The following is a 17,727-nucleotide window of genomic DNA, read 5'->3' as shown; positions in this document are numbered from 1 at the left end:
TATAGGACAGGAACAAGAGGGGAAGCATGCAGGACAGGGGTCGTGGTCCCGGCTGTACAACTGAAGTGTGGTGGCTACTTAAATTATAAACATCAGTAGGACCAAAGTGTAAGTGAGGAGATACCCAAGAAATTTGCATAGTTATAAGTTATATGTCGCAATGAGTGAGTGGCCCCACACCTAGCGAATAAGTCCTAGACGGGATACCTCCCACACCGAGGGATCCAGGGCAGTCCACCGGCCCCGCCGAGAAAACTGCAGGGACCCAACGCCACCCCCGTAGCCAACCACCAACCCGCCCCAGGTGCCCCGCCACACCGAACCCCCTAGAACACCCCCGCCCCCTGGAGAGTGGCACGCCCCAGACCAACCCGCTAGGCTCACAATGAAGCCAGTCCTCACACAGCCAGAGGGTGAGACTGTGTCCTTTGTTTGGTGGAAAGGAGGGAGGATACAGGCCCGATAAGGGGGGTAATCCGGAGAGAAACCACAGGGCATGAGAGGGGAACACCCATGCCAAGCCTAGTGAGAACCCACCTCCTACCCTGTTACTATGACTGTCCCCGTAGCCAAACCCCACACCAGCCCCCCAAGAAACCCTGAATATGTGTGTGTGCCCGGATGTGACTAATGAAAAAAAGATTCACAGTGAATGGTGTGAGTGTATGCTCAGTGAGTGCTTAAGAGGCATGGCTCCTGCAGGTCGGGCTCATTCGGCGGGACAACCACAGGGAGAGAGGGTCGCCACACCCAGCCCCGCAGTACCGACCCCGGGATCCACCCCCCCCCCCCCCACCCTCCAACTCCAGCCAGCACCCGCTACCCGCCCCTGAGTGCGGAAGGTGGACCCGCCCACAGACCAGGCAGGGACAAAACCCCACAGCAGAACCCACGGTCCGGAACATGGGAGAATCTACCACCAATGCACACCGGGAGGCCCACCAGGTAATTTCCCCCACTCCACCCCCGAGGTCGAGAGGGTGTAAAGAAAGTCCCACTCCCATAGATACCTGGACCACAAGCACACGGTCAAAAAGACCCCCAATACATGCATGTGTCCTTTCATCATGCAAATCAGTCTAAAGTGTGAGAAAAGGAAAAAGTAAATGAATAAGAAAAAATTATTTAAAAAAAATAAATCAACAACAAGCTCAACAACAAACAATACAGAAGGCAATAGTTTACTTTTACATTTACAATATAGTATTGTTATTGTCAGATGGCACTCTGCCCAGGCAGAAGAATCAAAGATCTAGATTCTGCATGTTGAAGAAGGGTGACCAGCTGTGTAATTATGTAATTGATTTTTTATTCCGCAGATATTTTTTCTAATGCGATATACGCGATGATGAGATTTAAACAGTGATTAATATTAATAGATTGTTTACTTTTTCAGTTTCATAAAATTGTTTTCTTAGTGGCAGCTAACGCAACAAGTATTGATTGTGAATATTTATTTGGAAGGTCGACTATGCTTCAGTCACCAAGTCTGCACAATCTTGGGGGAAAGTGGAATCCTGGAGTTCAAAATATGAGAGTTTCTGCATAACCAAAGTCCAAAAGCATTGAATTGGTGTGCATTCCCATATAGCATGAAAATAGGTGCCTGGGGTATTTTTAGTACATTGTGTGCGTATATTACTGTAATTGCTCATCTATAATGCGCATTTTTTCCCCACAAAAAATGAAAAAAAAAAAACGTTCACATTGTATAAATATATTCCGCCATCTCATGGTTTATGAAAAAAGCTGTACACTTTTATTCCAAAATGCCACCGCCACCTAGAGGTGATGAGAAAGGTGTACACTTTCATTCTAATATGTCACCGCCACCTAGAGGTTATGATTGGGTGTAGCCTACACTTTCATTCCAGTATGACTGCATATTGTACAGTTGTGCTCATTACTTTACATACCCTGGCAGAATTTGTGAAATATTGTTTTTGGCTGAACAACAACCATAATGAATTTCTTTATGGTTATGTTTCGTTTAATGATAATGCTTTTCTGAAATGCTTGACAGTTCAATTTGAATACCATTAAAATAAAATTAAAAGTGTTTCACCTGGGCCTTCATGTTTTCTTTAAAGAATTGTACCCATCTTACAAATTATGCCTGGGTAATCAAACATATGAGCACAACTGTGTTTTCTCATTTACCAAATAAAAGTAGGGCTGTGAATTTCAAAATAAGAGCAAGTAAATAAAAATAAAGTATTACGCGTTCAAATAAAGTGCTTAAATTTAGAATAATTATTTGAAAAACTAACAAAATACAGATAATACTTCATGTTTTGATCATTTGGGCAGAAGCAAAATCATGCATTGTAAAAATACATTCCACATAGGTAGAAGGGTTTTTCAGAATTTTGAGGCCAACCTTGGGGGTGCGTATTATACATGGGTGCGCATTATACACGAGAAATTAGGGTAGATGAAGAGAAGCCCTTTTTATGCATAGTGTATTGGTAAAGTGTGCTCTATCAAGCACTTTATATTATCCCTCCATCCATTTTCTGAGCCACTTCTCCTCACTAGGGTCACGGGCATGTTGGAGCCTTTCCCAGCTATCATCGAGCAGGAGGCGGGCTACACCCTGAACTGGTTGCCAGCCAATCGCAGGGCACATATAAACAAACAACCATTTTGCACTCACATTCACACCTTGCAATTTAGACTTGTCCATTAACCTACCATGCATGTTTTTGGGATGTGGGAGGAAACCGGAGTGCCCGGAGAAATCCCACGCAGGCACGGGGAGAACATGCAAACTCCACAAAGGCGGGGCCAGGGATTGAACCCCGGTCCTCAGAACTGTGAGGCAGGTGCTCTAAACAGCCGGTCACCGTGCCGCCCACTTTATATTATATAAGCTGTAATTTTTTATTTTATGTCATCCTAAACGTATTATTACATATCTGTATCCAGTAATCAGCAGACATAGAGAGGTCTTCCCATTTAGAGATTGCTAAATGCATTAATTTAGTGCATGAGATTAATTTCTAAACTTTTGAGAGAGAGTTTTTTTTTTTCCTTTGTGGGAAAAGCTTTACTATTTGCTTAAAAAACTCCGGCACTTCAAGGGTATCCTGCAGTGTTGGTATTCTTTTTTTTTTTTTTTAATTGCTGCTTTTAATTTATTGTATTGAAGGAAGTTTCTGTCTGTTCTTTGAAATTCTTGGAACAGTTCATCACGTGTCATAAAAATATTATTGTTAAATAGTTGTTGGTGGTCAATTCCATGTTGTTCCCATATGCTGAAGTAAATGGATATGTTGTTAATTTTGAAATCCGGCAGATTTAGGAGATTGTCTCATCTACAGTAATTCATCTTTGAATCTTTTCCTCCTCCCTATGCAAACCACCAAGATTTTGCATCCTTTAAAGTTAAGAGATTTCTTCTACCTTCATTGTATGTATTAAGATATTAAAAGGTGATGATTCATAATGATGATGCGGAAGCTGCCCAGCATGCCTTTTAACCTTTTAGTTTTTCACTCTCTCTGCAGGAAGATGTCCACAGGATATGCTTTATTAAGATCCTGCCGACATGAAGAGCTGCTGTGACATACTGGTGCATTACAGTCTAAAATGCAACGTTATTTAGACCGATAAATGGCTAATACATTGTTTAAGTGGAATTACATAGAAGTTACCTCACCTTCAAGAACATGACCACAACCCCTGATGTTTTTTTAGATCAATAAAGCCCATTAAAGTGGTGACCGCAAACGCAGATAAGACTGTACTACCACAACATAATACTGCTACTGGAATTTCACTGCAAAGAACAGAAGTCAAGACACAAGTAAAATACAAAATGGTATTAAAAAAATAAAAAATAAAAATCCAGCGGGAATATTCTATTGTTCTATTCTATTCTATATTCTAGGTCAGAGAAATGACAGAATCTGTTATTAATAAACTAGAAAAATCCCTGCGGAAATTGGGATTCCCTGTGATTGTGAAAGATTTATTCAGAAATGGGCTCACTTTATAGAAAATTCATAGTGTTAACAGCTAGCATGCTAACAACTTGCGTCGACCCAAGTCAACTCTTGAACATCTCGCACCTCAATGGACGTGTGCCAGAGGCTAGAGCAATAGCTTACTGCGATAGGTAGAATGCTAACAGTTGGCATGTTAACATATAGCAAGATAGCAACCTGAGCACAGAAAGCGCTAAGGCAGCTACGTAGATAAGGATTTTGCAAAATGCTGGTCAGATACCATATCTAATGAGGAACGGTAAAATGCTAACATTATAACAGTCGGTATGCTAAAATGTGGAATGATAGAAACCTGAGTAGAGAAACTGGAAAGGTAGATTGATATGGATTTTATATATTGCCTTCATCATCCTTTTTTCTAAATGCCTTTTTCTTTCCCAAAGAAACACCCCCAAATATGCCTTGCTCAACACCCCTAGCCAAAACTCCATATATTTTGTCTTATTTTGTTGACTGGTCGTTGGTTTGTTCTGTAACTGACCTTTGTGCTATATTGTTCTGTGTTTGTCTAACTGTCCAGTAATGTGTGCGTTAAGGTTCTATAAAAAAATAAAAAGATCACAAACGTAAACAGAATATTGTGCAATGCATTGTCTGTTACAGTTTACCAGACACATTCCAGGGAAAATGGGTCTTTTGATCACTTTGCTATTCATTTGCAATGGGAAAATGCTCTGAGTTTTGGGAGAATTTTGCCCTCTGTGGCTATATGAAATGATTGAGAGTTTTTTTGAGGGATCCCCCGGGCCCCCACAGAGAATGTTTTTGATTTTAACATAAATGAAGCAATCTGGAAGACTCTGAAGAGTACAATCTGTCAAAAAAAATAAAAGATTGTTCACGCAGAAAAACCTATTTCCACTGCTCAAGTACATGTTGATGTACAAATTTAAGATTAAAATGAAATGTGACTCATTTCTTTGCTTTTTTTTGTTCTGGCCTCCAACTTGAGCCAGCCCCACCTCCACTTGCACCTGATGCCTACTTCAAGCTGTGCCACATGAATAGCATCCTCCTCTTTAAGCACTGTGATTCTGGAAAAGAATTGACTAAAATCATTGCTTCACTTCATTTTTCACTACTACCAACTTCAAAGGCTAATCCCAAATGCATCCTCCAGGAAAATATTAAGTACAATATTTTTCAGTTTTTATTGTCCATTCCTGAATTTGAAGTTCATACTGGAAAATGGATGGATGGATAGTTTTGACTGTGACTCCGGTTCCTTTCATCCTTACTTTACTAAGGCAGGCTACACACAATTTCTTCAAGCATATGCACAGTTACAGTTTCTCAATATACAACCCTAATTCCAATGAAGTTGGGACGTTGTGTTAAACATAAATAAAAACAGAATACAATGATTTGCAAATCATGTTCAACCTATATTTAATTGAATACACTACAAAGACAAGATATTTAATGTTCAAACTGATAAACTTTATTGTTTTTAGCAAATAATCATTCACTTAGAATTTTATGGCTGAAACACGTTCCAAAAAAGCTGGGACAGGTGGCAAAAAAGACAGAATGTTGAGGAATGCTCATCAAACACCTGTTTGGAACATCCCACAGGTAAACAGGCTAATTGGGAACAGGTGGGTGCCATGATTGGGTATAAAAGGAGCTTCCCTGAATTGCTCAGTCATTCACAAGCAAAGATGGAGCGAGGTTCATCGCTTTGTGAACAAGTGCATGAGAAAATAGTTCAACAGTTTAAGGACAATGTTCCTCAATGTACAATTGCAAGGAATTCAAGGATTTCATCATTTACGGTCCATAATATAATCAAAAGGTTCAGAGAATCTGGAGAAATCACTGTATGTAAGCGGCAAGGCCGAACACCAACATTGAATGCCCTTGACCTTCGATCCCTCAGGCGGCACTGCATCAAAAACCGACATCAATATGTAAAGGATATCAACACATCGGCTCAAGAACACTTCAGAAAACCGATGTCAGTAAATACAGTTTGGCGCTACATCCGTAAGTGCAACTTGAAACTCTACTATGCAAAGCAAAAGCAATTTATCAACAACACCCAGAAACGCCGCCGGCTTCTCTGGGCCAGAGCTCATCTAAGATGGACTGATGCAAAGTGGAAAAGTGTTCTGTGGTCCGACGAGTCCACATTTCAAATTGTTTTGGGAAATTGTGGACGTCGTGTCCTCCGGGCCAAAGAGGAAAAGAACCATCCGGACTGTTATGGACGCAAAGTTCAAAAGCCAGCATCTGTGATGGTATGGGGCTGTGTTAGTGCCAATGGCATGGGTAACTTACACATCTGTGAAGGCACCATTAATGCTAAAAGAGTGTGGGTACTAGACTGGCCTGCCTGCAGTCCAGACCTGTCTCCCATTGAAAATGTGTTGCGCATTATCCATCCATCCATCCATCCATCCATCCATCCATTTTCTGAGCCGCTTCTCCTCACTAGGGTCGCGGGCGTGCTGGAGCCTATCCCAGCTATCATCGGGCAGGAGGCGGGGTACACCCTGAACTGGTTGCCAGCCAATCGCAGGCAGGGCACATTCAAACAAACAACCATTCGCACACACATTCACATCTACGGGCAATTTAGAGTCTCCAATTCATGCATGTTTTGGGGATGTGGGACGAAACCGGAGTGCCCGGTGAAAACCCACGCAGGCACGGGGAGAACATGCAAACTCCACACAGGCGGGGCCGGGGATTGAACCCCGGTCCTCAGAACTGTGAGGCTGACGCTCTAACCAGTCGTCCACCGTGCCGCCTGTGGCGCATTATGAAGCGTAAAATACAACGGAGACCCCGGACTGTTGAAAAACTGAAGCTGTACATCAAGCAAGAATGGGAAAGAATTCCACCTACAAAGCTTCAACAATTAGTGTCCTCAGTTCCCAAACATTTACTGAATGTTGTTAAAAGAAAAGGCGCTGTAACGCAGTGGTAATCATGACCCTCTCCCAGCTTCTTTTGAACGTGTTGCAGCCATAAAATTCTATGTTCATGATTATTTGCTAAAAACAATAAAGTTTATCAGTTTGAACATTAAATATCTTGTCTTTGTTGTGTATTCAATTAAATATAGGTCGAACATGATTTGTAAATCATTGTATTCTGTTTTTATTTATGTTTAAGACAACGTCCCAACTTCATTGGAATTGGAGTTGTACAATATAGTACCCAAATATTATGTTTCTGTATGTTTCGCACTTGATTTTTTTCTTGTGACGTGTGGTGACATCAGTGCCACTTGCTGGGCCAAGCAGGAAGGCAATTTGAGTGAGCCCTCTCCTGGCTGTGTCCAGACCTTGACAGTTACACAATACGGAGGGCAATCCCCTCCTCCCCCCACCGACACAATTCCCATTCATTATCAAACTTGGGGATTGTAGTGTAAGGGTGGAGATTATAAAGATAAAATGAGGTGTGGGCTTGGATGTTTGTTTTGTTTTGTTTTTTGGGGAGGGGGGGTGCATCCTGCATAAAACCGCATCCTGAGCAAGCATCACTGCGCCTCACTGTAAATAAATACTCTCTCCTCTGCGTAGCTTCCGTTAACTGTCACCACCTTGGCTCTGAATCACCTTCAAGTCCAAACAGGAAAAGCGCAGAAAGGCAAAGGAGGTTTAATTTGCTTTTAGCCAAAGCGCTCACAGCTACATATGTATTCTCCTGCCCTGACCAGTTTCCCAGGCTTAATTCTATACCCATGTCCTTCCTTTCAACTTTCATTATAACATTATCCATAGGAGACATTCATTGTAGTAGGAATATCACTCGTTGATGGTATCGTCCACTGTGTGTAGTGTATTAGATAAGAGGTTCAAAGCCATGTGCAACAGCTTCAGTGCAATATTTACTGTATATTTTCCCCCCACAGTTTTAATAGTTCTTCAAGTATGAAAGACTATCTTGATACAAGTTTATTTGTTCTCAAAGAATATCATCAGTCAATCAATCAATAACAACACTTGACACAGAACATTGTTAGCTTCAAATTCTGTAGTTTTGACCTTAACTTTAACTCCTTCAAGTTAAAGCTTCCATGCTGACAGTCCCCCAAGTGCTTATTTTAATGTTTTTAAACACTTGAATGAGCTCCATCCTTGTTTGTCATCCACTGCACTCTACACCACGTCAGGCTTTGGTCTGGTTTTTGCCTTGACCACCAAGCTTGAAAAGTCCTACAACAAGTGATCTGTCGACAAACAACATCCACCAATTAAAATGGATGCTTATTGCAATACACTACCTTTAATAAATACCTTAAAATTATCAATATACATTTATAATTCAGTAGACCTCCCCAATGTTAAGACAAAATATGCTGCATAGAAATTTGTGTAGAAATTGTATGATATCATCCGTTTATTGTATTGTGTTTATAAGATACTGAAATTGGACTGACTATTTTGAGTCTCTCTCTCTTCGGGGTGCAGGGTTTACTGAGCCATAAACTTGTGCCCTCTTGATCAGACTGTTAAAGGCGCTGTTCTCTTTGCCCGAGGAGATTCACTGGTCACATTATTAAAGGGCAGCATCGAACTGAGCTCATCTGAACCTGCCTAAGGGGAGGCCTGAGTCCCTGTGACTGTGGGTGTGTTTACGCTTGATCTAAAAGACCTCCAATTGTTGTTCTTTTCCTGTACAAAGGCAACATAAGAACATACAGGCCAAATGCTGCTCTTCCCTGGCCTGCACCCACATTGCAGCTCTTTATTGCACAAGTGGTTAACCACAGAAATTATACAATTAAAACAATTTTCTGCATCTATCAGTCAGACTGATCTAATAAGCTATTGAAATGACACTAATGGAGTAAGCTTCTCTCCCTATTCTTCCCCGAGCATTTTCCTCTATATGACACAATGAAGGCAAACCATCTGCATCAGTGGAAAACAAAGAGAGCCAAGAGGAATAGAATTACAGTATATTTGTTTAGCAGGATGTTGGTGAGCATAGTTGAGACGTTGCAGTTTTCTTTATAAGGTGTGGTGGAGCAAGGAAGTCATCTGGTTGCTTGTTCAAAAGAATCATTGGCAGCCAAGAACAAGACAAATCGAAGCAACCATTTACCATTAATATTTCATCATGACAAAATAAAAATGAAGCTGATTATAAAAAGCTGCTACAATTTATGGCCGACAGTGCCTGGTATAGAATTCAACAACAGAATGGGAAAATATAATGAAATGGTTTAGTGATTGTAAACCAAAGCATGCAGTGCCAAGTCAACATTGGCTTGTCTGCCAAGGACTCAAAACTGTGCTGCAGACACACACAGGGTGTGACTAGAATGAGAAGAAACGAGACATGCCCAAACCTTGACCTGGACATCCTGCATCTCTGTCCACCCAGTGTTGACAAGAAACACTCCTCCACAAGTTCAAGGGAAGTGCTTTCACAGTGTAAATGTCCTTTTCAACTAGCTTTAGTAAGCAAAATGGCAGGAGGTTTTTGTTTATGATATATTCTGATGGGATAAACAGTACAGTGGTGTGAAAAAAGTGTTTCCCCCCGTCATGATTTCTTATTTTTTTGCATGTTTGTCAAAAAATGTTATCCATCATCAAACAAATTTCATTATTAGTCAAAGACAACACAAGTAAACACAAAATTCAGTTTTTAAATGTATTTTATTAATACTACATGGCAGAGTTCCAAGACAAAACCACTGCTGAGCAAAAGAACATTTAGGCTCGTCTCAATTTTGCCAGATGACATCTTGATGATCCTTAAGACTTTTGGGAAAATATTCTGTGGTCTGATGAGACAAAAGTTAAACTTTTTGGAACGCATCATACGTAAAAGTAACACCACTTTAGAAAAAGAACATTATTCCAACAGAAAAGTATGGTGGTGGTAGTGTGATGGTCTGTGCTGTTTTTCTACTTCAGGACCTGGAAGACTTGCTGGGATAAATGGAACCATGATTTCTGCTGTCGACCAAAAAATCCTCAAGGAGAATGTCCAGCCATATGTTGTGACCTCAAGCTGAAAGGAACCTCTGAACGGCTGAAGAAAAACAAAAGATGTTGGAGTGGCCTAGTCAAAGTCCTGACCTGAATCCTATTGAGATGGAGTGGCATGACCTCAAAAAAGGCACTTCATGTTCGAAAATCCTCCAATATGGCTGAATTAAAACAATTCTGCAAAGATGAGTGGGCCAAAATTCCTCCACAGCGCTGTAAAAGACTCATTTCAAGTTATCGCACACTCTTGATTGCAGTTGTTGCTACAGAGGGTGGCGCAACCAATTAGGTTTAGGAGGCAATCACATTTTCACACAGAGCCATGTAGGTTTGGATTTTTTTCCTCCCTTAATAATAAAAAAAACATTTCAAAACTGTATTTTGTGTCTACTCATGTTGTCTTGACTAATATTTAAATTTGTTTGATGATGGGAAACATTTAAGTGTGACAAACATGCAAAAAAAAATAAAAAAATCAGGACGGGGGCAAACACTTTTTCACACCAATCTAACTATCCACTAGATACATGTCCTCCTATATAGACAGCCCATAGAGGGGGAGTGGTAGTACCCACAAATAAGTGCCCCATCAGCAGAGAGAGCAAAGCTGCCTTTTATGGTAACAGATCACAAACTCAAGCCATTGACCAGAGCCTACAAATGAGGCATTAAAGTGTCATGGCGGGGCAGCCGTGCAAAAGGAGCAGAAAGATATGACCCTCTTCTCATCCATGCATTAATCTGACCAATGCTGCTTTCTCACTTAGACTAGCTCTTAAAAACATGTTTAACTGGAACACAAATCTATTGAGAGAAAAGATATGCTACACAGCCCATTAGTAATTTAATCAGGAGCAATGTTATAGTCTCTAATTCAAATGGTATTCTTTAAAGTATTTTTATTTTATTTTTTTTAATGGAGATATTCATAACAGACATTTTATGCAAGAGCCAGAAACGGGTGAGGCTAATAAAGCCTAACTGAAAAACAAACAAAAACATAGAGACTGGGACACTCGGCATAGTGAAAGGCCTGCTGCCGGATTCATCATTGAGCCAACATGCACCCTTACTGCTGAGAAGGTAGTACATGGGGAAGAAGGGAGCAGATAGACTCATCTCCACAGTCACATTTAATTGCAGATTCCATTACTTTTCACAAATGTCACATTTTCTCCTGATCAGGGGGACAGCAGCAACTGACGGCATGGCTAGCAAGGAGCCAAATACAGAATGTGTTCACCCATTAAGGGTTCACAGGTCATATGAAGGTAACAAGAGGAACAAACTGGAATGGCACTCAAAGGAACACAAATGTCTGTCAAGCCCTAACAATTTGGATTAGCACAAATCAGCATCCCTTCAGTATTTGTCTAAATGTTGTCATTGCCATTAATACTTATATAAATTGCTGCAAAATGTATTTTCTCCTTCAGTAGCAACAAAAGTAAAAAAAAAAAAAACTACTAGTCTAATAGTTACGGGAGTAAAGTATTACTAAAGATAAACGTAAATGGAGATATGGGGATTTAGAGACAGAAGTTGTATAATCTCATTTTGGTTGCTCCCATAACTGCCCATTACTTGCAGACAGTGTGGGTATCAGAGATGTCAAACAATTTCTACCTTTTATTTGTGACAATTAAGGAAATTTTGATTGAAAAGCTAACTTACATACACCATACATCATCTCCATACTGGATATATCTAGAAGATAAATACCAGATAGTGTGCATCCACATCAGGGACGGGCAACTTTGGCAATCACAAGGGCCAAAAATGTGTTATCCAAACCATCCACGCCTTAGCTGTCAATTGGCTGTTTGACACATTAGTGCATTGTAATGGTGACTCAAAAATTTTTTTCAATACCAGGCACACTTAATGCTTTATGTGGGAAAAAAAATTTGTGCAATCTTGACTGAAAGCTTTACTTTTTGTGGTCAAAATGTCTTAGTTTGTTCACCGTAGGTCCAAATTTGCATGTCAAACAATTCTGCAAACTGGACCGGCTAGTGCCTAGCAACTGAATCCGTAACCCATAACTGGGCGAGATCCTTGTGTTAGTTGCCACTGTCTAACACCGCCAAGTCCGACGGACCAACTTTCGCACACGGCTGATGGACACAGTGCCACAGAGCACATAAATCCTGCTGGAATGGTACGCCTGCTTGCGGCCTTTGGGAGGGGTGCTAAGCTTGACCAGCTTTTCGGTCACCATTTTACTATAAATGGGCAAAAATGTATATGAACAAAAATCTGAGCCATGGGCATACATTGAGAGGTTTATAGAAAATAACAGAAAAAAACCAGACACCTGGTTAACAAAAAACATCAGTAATCAGTCAATTTAAATCTAAATCCATTCCTGTTAGAAAGAAGAGTAGGCTACTTGTTACATACCCAACTCACATGTGCTGAATTTCAAGGTACTCATTCCTCCAATCAGAAATGAGTTTTCTGTCTTTGTCCAAGAACATTGACACTTCTAAGAGGACACAATACAGAGAGAGAAAGGAGAAAGGAGGGAAGGAAGCGATACAACAATTACAAACAGGAAGTAAAAAAGGTGGGGGAAACCCCTACAGTACTTTACTGAGCCTAGAAATTACATATAAAAGAGCAAAATTAAACATGATCTTTTGTCACTACTATTTGACAAATTGTGGCACACCGATTCCTGGCCACCATGCATAATTATTGTGACATCAGAAGCAGCTTATCAAAACAATTTTAGCAACAAGGGTTATTTTAATCACAGAAACTGATTCATACCTCACTGTAAGACAATGGAATGCCACAAAATTACTCATACCATTTATTTATTTTTTGATGCAGACCACACACTATTTTGCATATAGCTGTGTGATCAGATGCTGTGTGTCAAATGTCACTTGACATTGCTGTGCTTTTAAAGATTGATAAAATAACTATTGAAGATAGTTAAATTTTTTTGATTTGAACATATATGTAAAAAGAATAACAAATCCGGATAGCTGCAATAACAAAATAATATCACGATAGTTTGACTAATACGGACACTGATGTATGTGCTCCCACAATTCAGTGACTTACATAATATTAGAGACATTGATTTAATGTACTACAAAAAAAGGGACAACCTGGTGATTTTTTTTTTATTAAATAATTTACCAGGACACTCGATCATGGCCAGCTAAACAAGTGATGACAAAACTCTACTTGTTGCAGAATCGAGTTCAAATCATGGAAATGAGGCAGTGAAGTGAATTAGTTAAAGTACAAAGTCTAAACATCACAGGTTAATTGGCATTTTCTATGGCAAAAACATGCCTTGGTTTCACTGGGTAGGTTTTCAACCAGACAAACAACAAAACAAAGTCCAACGTCCCAACTCTTCATAATTCACCAGAGAGGAATTCAACCATCCCTGTTTGTACCCATGTTTCCACAGCCTGTCCACATTCTTGGGCCTGTGATTGGCCCAAGATAACACCCTTCTGATTACTCGGCTGCATGCTTGTCAGTACTTCCAAAAATATGTTGATCCCGACAGGCGGCCATACCCCATGGATTTATGGATACACAACTGTATTTACAAGTCCATCAAAAGTGCATGTTCTTCGTTGGTGATGTCCCTTCACCTTGGATCAATAAAAAAGTGGACTCCCTCTCGCCCAAAGATTGCTGGGATAGGCTCCAGCACGCCCGCGACCCGAGTGAGGGTAAGCGGAACGGACGATGAATGAATGAATGAATATATGACAGCAGGTGCTCAAATTGATGTGGTAGTTATTACTTTATTGAACCAATTTAAAAACATTGAAGAAGGACCGCCTCACACAGCCTTTTGTGTCCTTGCATTATTACAGTAATAGCTTATGTTTTGATGTGTTTGTAAATATTACTGTGACAGTGAATGCTGCACTGAAGCTTGATTTGAAGAAAAATAAAAATTCCTAAAATCATTCCGCTTGCAGTGGTAAAATAGAAGAATAGTCATCCCTGATCTGGGTTCCGCTGCAGTGTGTGCAGACAAGATAGCAATTGTCAGCAACTTAAATAAAGTGGCATCATACAAATACAGGCCAATGGGTTTACAAAGGAGCAGGAATGTGACGGATTAAACAACGGTTAGCAATGGAGGCCATCTAGCGTTTTGGGTTCTTGGCATGATGCTATTCGTGAAATGATGACAAGCTTTATTTAGGAAATAGTGTTTTTTTTTTTTTGTTTTTTTTTTTTGCGCATTGAAGTTGGAGTTCTTTTAAAATGCCACAAAACAGGCCCAAAAAAATGTCTTGTAAATTCGACACACCAAAGAAAAGAGCAACGTTAACAACCCGCACAATGAATGAATTAATTATTGATTTAGTACTTGAAATCAGGCTTCAAAATGGTCAAGACATTCTTTGAGCTTCAAGACACTGGGCGTGTCGCTCGGTACTCCTGCCTCCAGCTGTCAATCAAATACTGTACTTCTATTGCAGCTCCTCTGCCTGCCAGCGATGCACATAGCACACGCTTTCACAGGCTGCAGAGAGTCATTCTGCCCCTTTGTTTCTGTTGAAATTCAGTGGGTGGGCTGTTAATCCAAAGAGGGACTGATCAACCGCAACATGCCACAAGGAGGGAGGGGGGCTGTGTGTTTGGAATCATCCGTGGAGCACGCACTGCGATTTTCTGCCTTCGGCGGCCACAGCCAGATGTTTTGTTTTTTTCCCTTCCTCTTCCTCGCCCACGATGCGAGTGGCTGAAAGCCTTTCGCCATTACGCAGGACCTTTGCCGTGTACTCCAACCACTGTCGGGCTGGCGTGAGGTTGCGGTCTGGCGGATCCTGTGCGGTTCACTGCTGCATCGCAACACAACGCGCGAGGGGCCAGACAGCAGAGACATTGTTAGCCCAGATAAGACCAAACACATTACACTTCAGGGAAGATAATTTTTTTCTGAGTTGAGGGCATACTTTGATAGCTAACTGCACACTATACTGGTAGAATTGGGTCCATTAGGAATGAGGAAGTGGCAGTTCCACCAAATGGGCGCTTGGTGTTTACACTGTATATAGTGGGCGACGGAAAGTATTCGCCCAAATCTCTTGATGTCACGAGCATAGTTTTTAGCCCCACCCACAAAATCAGGAAAATTTAGAAGTTAAAAAAGTGTAAGCCATATTTCAACAATTCTGTACTATATTATTCTCTGTCTTTGCACACATTTTCAGCACTTATATTCAAACATTTAATGTATTTAAAAACAAAAAAAGGATTTATGTTTTGGGGCACTTTAATATTCAGGGTACTGCAACTACAACCCCAATTTCCAATGCAGTTGGGATGTTGTGTTAAAACAGAATACAATGATTTGCAAATCATGTTCAACCTGTATTTAATTTAATACACTATAAAGATATTTAATGTTCAAACTGATAAACTTTAATGTTTTGAGCAAATAATCATTAACTTTGAATTTTATGGCTGCAACACGTTCCAAAAAAGCTGGGACAGGTGGCAAAAAAGACTGAGAAAGTTGAGGAATGCTCATCAAAACCTGTTTGGAACATCCCACAGGTGAACAGGCAAATTGGGAACAGGTGGGTGCCATGATTGGGTATAAAAGGAGCTTCCCTGAATTGCTCAGTCATTCACAAGCAAAGATGGGGCAAGTTTCACCTCTTTGTGAACAAATGCGTGAGAAAATAGTCGAACAGTTTAAGGACAATGTTCCTCAACGTAGAATTGCAAGGAATTTAGGGATTTCATCATCTACGGTCCATAATATCATCAAAAGGTTCAGAGAATCTGGAGAAATCACTGAATGTAAGCGGCAAGGCCGAACACCAACATTGAATGCCCGTGACCTTCGATCCCTCAGGTGGCACTGCATCAAAAACTGACATCAATGTGTAAAGGATATCACCACATGGGCTCAGGAACACTTCAGAAAACCAATGTCAGTAAATAGAGTTCGGCGCTACATCCGTAAGTGCAACTTGAAACTCTACTATGCAAAGCAAAAGCCATTTATCAACAACACCCATAAACGCCGCCGGCTTCTCTGGGCCAGAGCTCATCTAAGATGGACTGATGCAAAGTGGAAAAGTGTTCTGTGGTCCGACGAATCCACATTTCAAATTGTTTTTGGAAATTGTCGTGTCCTTCGGGACAAAGAGGAAAAGAACCATCCGGACTGCTATGGATGCGAAGTTCAAAAGCCAGCATCTGTGATGGTATGGTGCTGTGTTAGTGCCAATGGCATGGGTAACTTACACATCTGTGAAGGCACCATTAATGCTGAAAGGTACATACAGGTTTTGGAGAAACATGCTGCCATCCAAGCAACGTCTTTTTCATGGACGCCCTGCTTATTTCAGCAAGACAATGCCAAACCACATTCTGCACGTGTTACAACAGCGTGGCTTTGTAGTAAAAGAGTGCGGGTACTAGACTGGTCTGCCTGCAGTCCAGACCTGTCTCCCATTGAAAATGTATGGCACATTATGAAGCGTAAAATACGACAACTGAGACCCCGGACTGTTGAACAGCTGGAGCTGTACATCAACCAAGACTGGGAAAGAATTCCACCTACAGAGCTTCAACAATTAGTGTCCTCAGTTCCCAAACGTTTATTGAATGTTGTTAAAAGAAAAGGTGATGTAACACAGTGGTAAACATGACTCTGTCCCAGCTTTTTTAGAACGTGTTGCAGCCATAAAATTCTAAGTTAATGATTATTTGCTAAAAACAATAAAGTTTATCAGTTTGAACATTAAATATCTTGTCTTTTAGTGTATTCAATTAAATATAGGTTGAACATGATTTGCATATCATTGTATTCTGTTTTTATTTATGTTTAACACAATGTCCCAACTGCATTGGAATTGGGGTTGTATATTGAAGTCATCAACCATCAGAATATAATTCTGGTTTTGAGCAAACATTCCAATGACAATTATTTTTTTTGGGGGGGGGGGGAATGCAGTGTTCTTAATTATGCACAAAAAAGTAATATTTGACATGTTTTAAAGAACTAAAAAGTCATAGTCTATTGAATTTGCAGTATTACATCATATTTAATTAAATCAAAAGCTATTTCAATCAAAAACATAAGTCAAGTTACATTTTGACATAGGAACCCTTCTGACGACTATTAAACTTGTGAATTTTAGGAAAGTTTCTGCTTGAATATCTTACAGATGGTGCATTGTCATGCTTGAAGATGATTTTGTTAATGAAAGCATGGTTCTTGTTTTGGTATCATGAAAGAAATCAGGAAGTCCACATACTTTTCAGGTCATTTTCACACATTCAGGGACGCTAAACGGGCCGACAAACTCTCTCCACGGCATGTTTCCGGCCAAATACATGAATCCGCAGGTTCGCCACCTCCCTGCCAACATCACAGCCTTGTTGGGACACGGTGGCCTTCCACCAACCATCCACTAGTCCATCCATCTGGACCATGCAGGCTTTAACTGCACTCATTAGTGGACAATTTCATACTGCAGAGTATACCTCTGCATCAATTGCTGCTATAGGCATAAAAGTGTCATGATTCATGCCCTGCAGTTCCTCTTTTGGAGCTTGGGTGGCGCCGTGTGCCTTGTCTCTCCCTCTCCCCTGTCTGTCTCAGAGGATTTAAATTTTTGGTGGACTGGGAGTGATATGGCCAGGAAGAACGATCCTTGATTTCACACGAGGTCATATTGGACGACTCCCTTTTTAGAGACCCATGGAAACCTGGTAGGACGCCAGGGGGCGTCCGTTGAGAGGGAGGTACT

General features: G+C 40.7%; 1 protein-coding gene across 15 annotated transcripts in view; it reads right to left on the bottom strand.

The window, feature by feature from the left end:
• Positions 1-17,727, bottom strand: part of foxp1b (forkhead box P1b) — a 241,910-nt gene that overhangs the window by 192,005 nt on the left and 32,178 nt on the right. For 12 of the 15 annotated variants that reach the window (XR_009790041.1, XM_061783862.1, XM_061783858.1 and 9 more), the window contains exon 3: positions 12,371-12,455. The exons of the other annotated variants lie outside the window; for them this stretch is intronic. The gene's annotated coding sequence lies outside the window, so the exon portion shown is untranslated. The remainder of the gene's footprint in view (positions 1-12,370; positions 12,456-17,727) is intronic. 15 annotated transcript variants of the gene reach the window in all.

Source organism: Phyllopteryx taeniolatus, chromosome 9 (assembly GCF_024500385.1).
Source record: "Phyllopteryx taeniolatus isolate TA_2022b chromosome 9, UOR_Ptae_1.2, whole genome shotgun sequence".
Taxonomy (NCBI): Eukaryota; Metazoa; Chordata; class Actinopteri; order Syngnathiformes; family Syngnathidae; genus Phyllopteryx; species Phyllopteryx taeniolatus.
The sequence above is the reverse complement of the archived record's forward strand: the minus strand, read 5'-3'. Positions and strand labels throughout refer to the sequence as shown.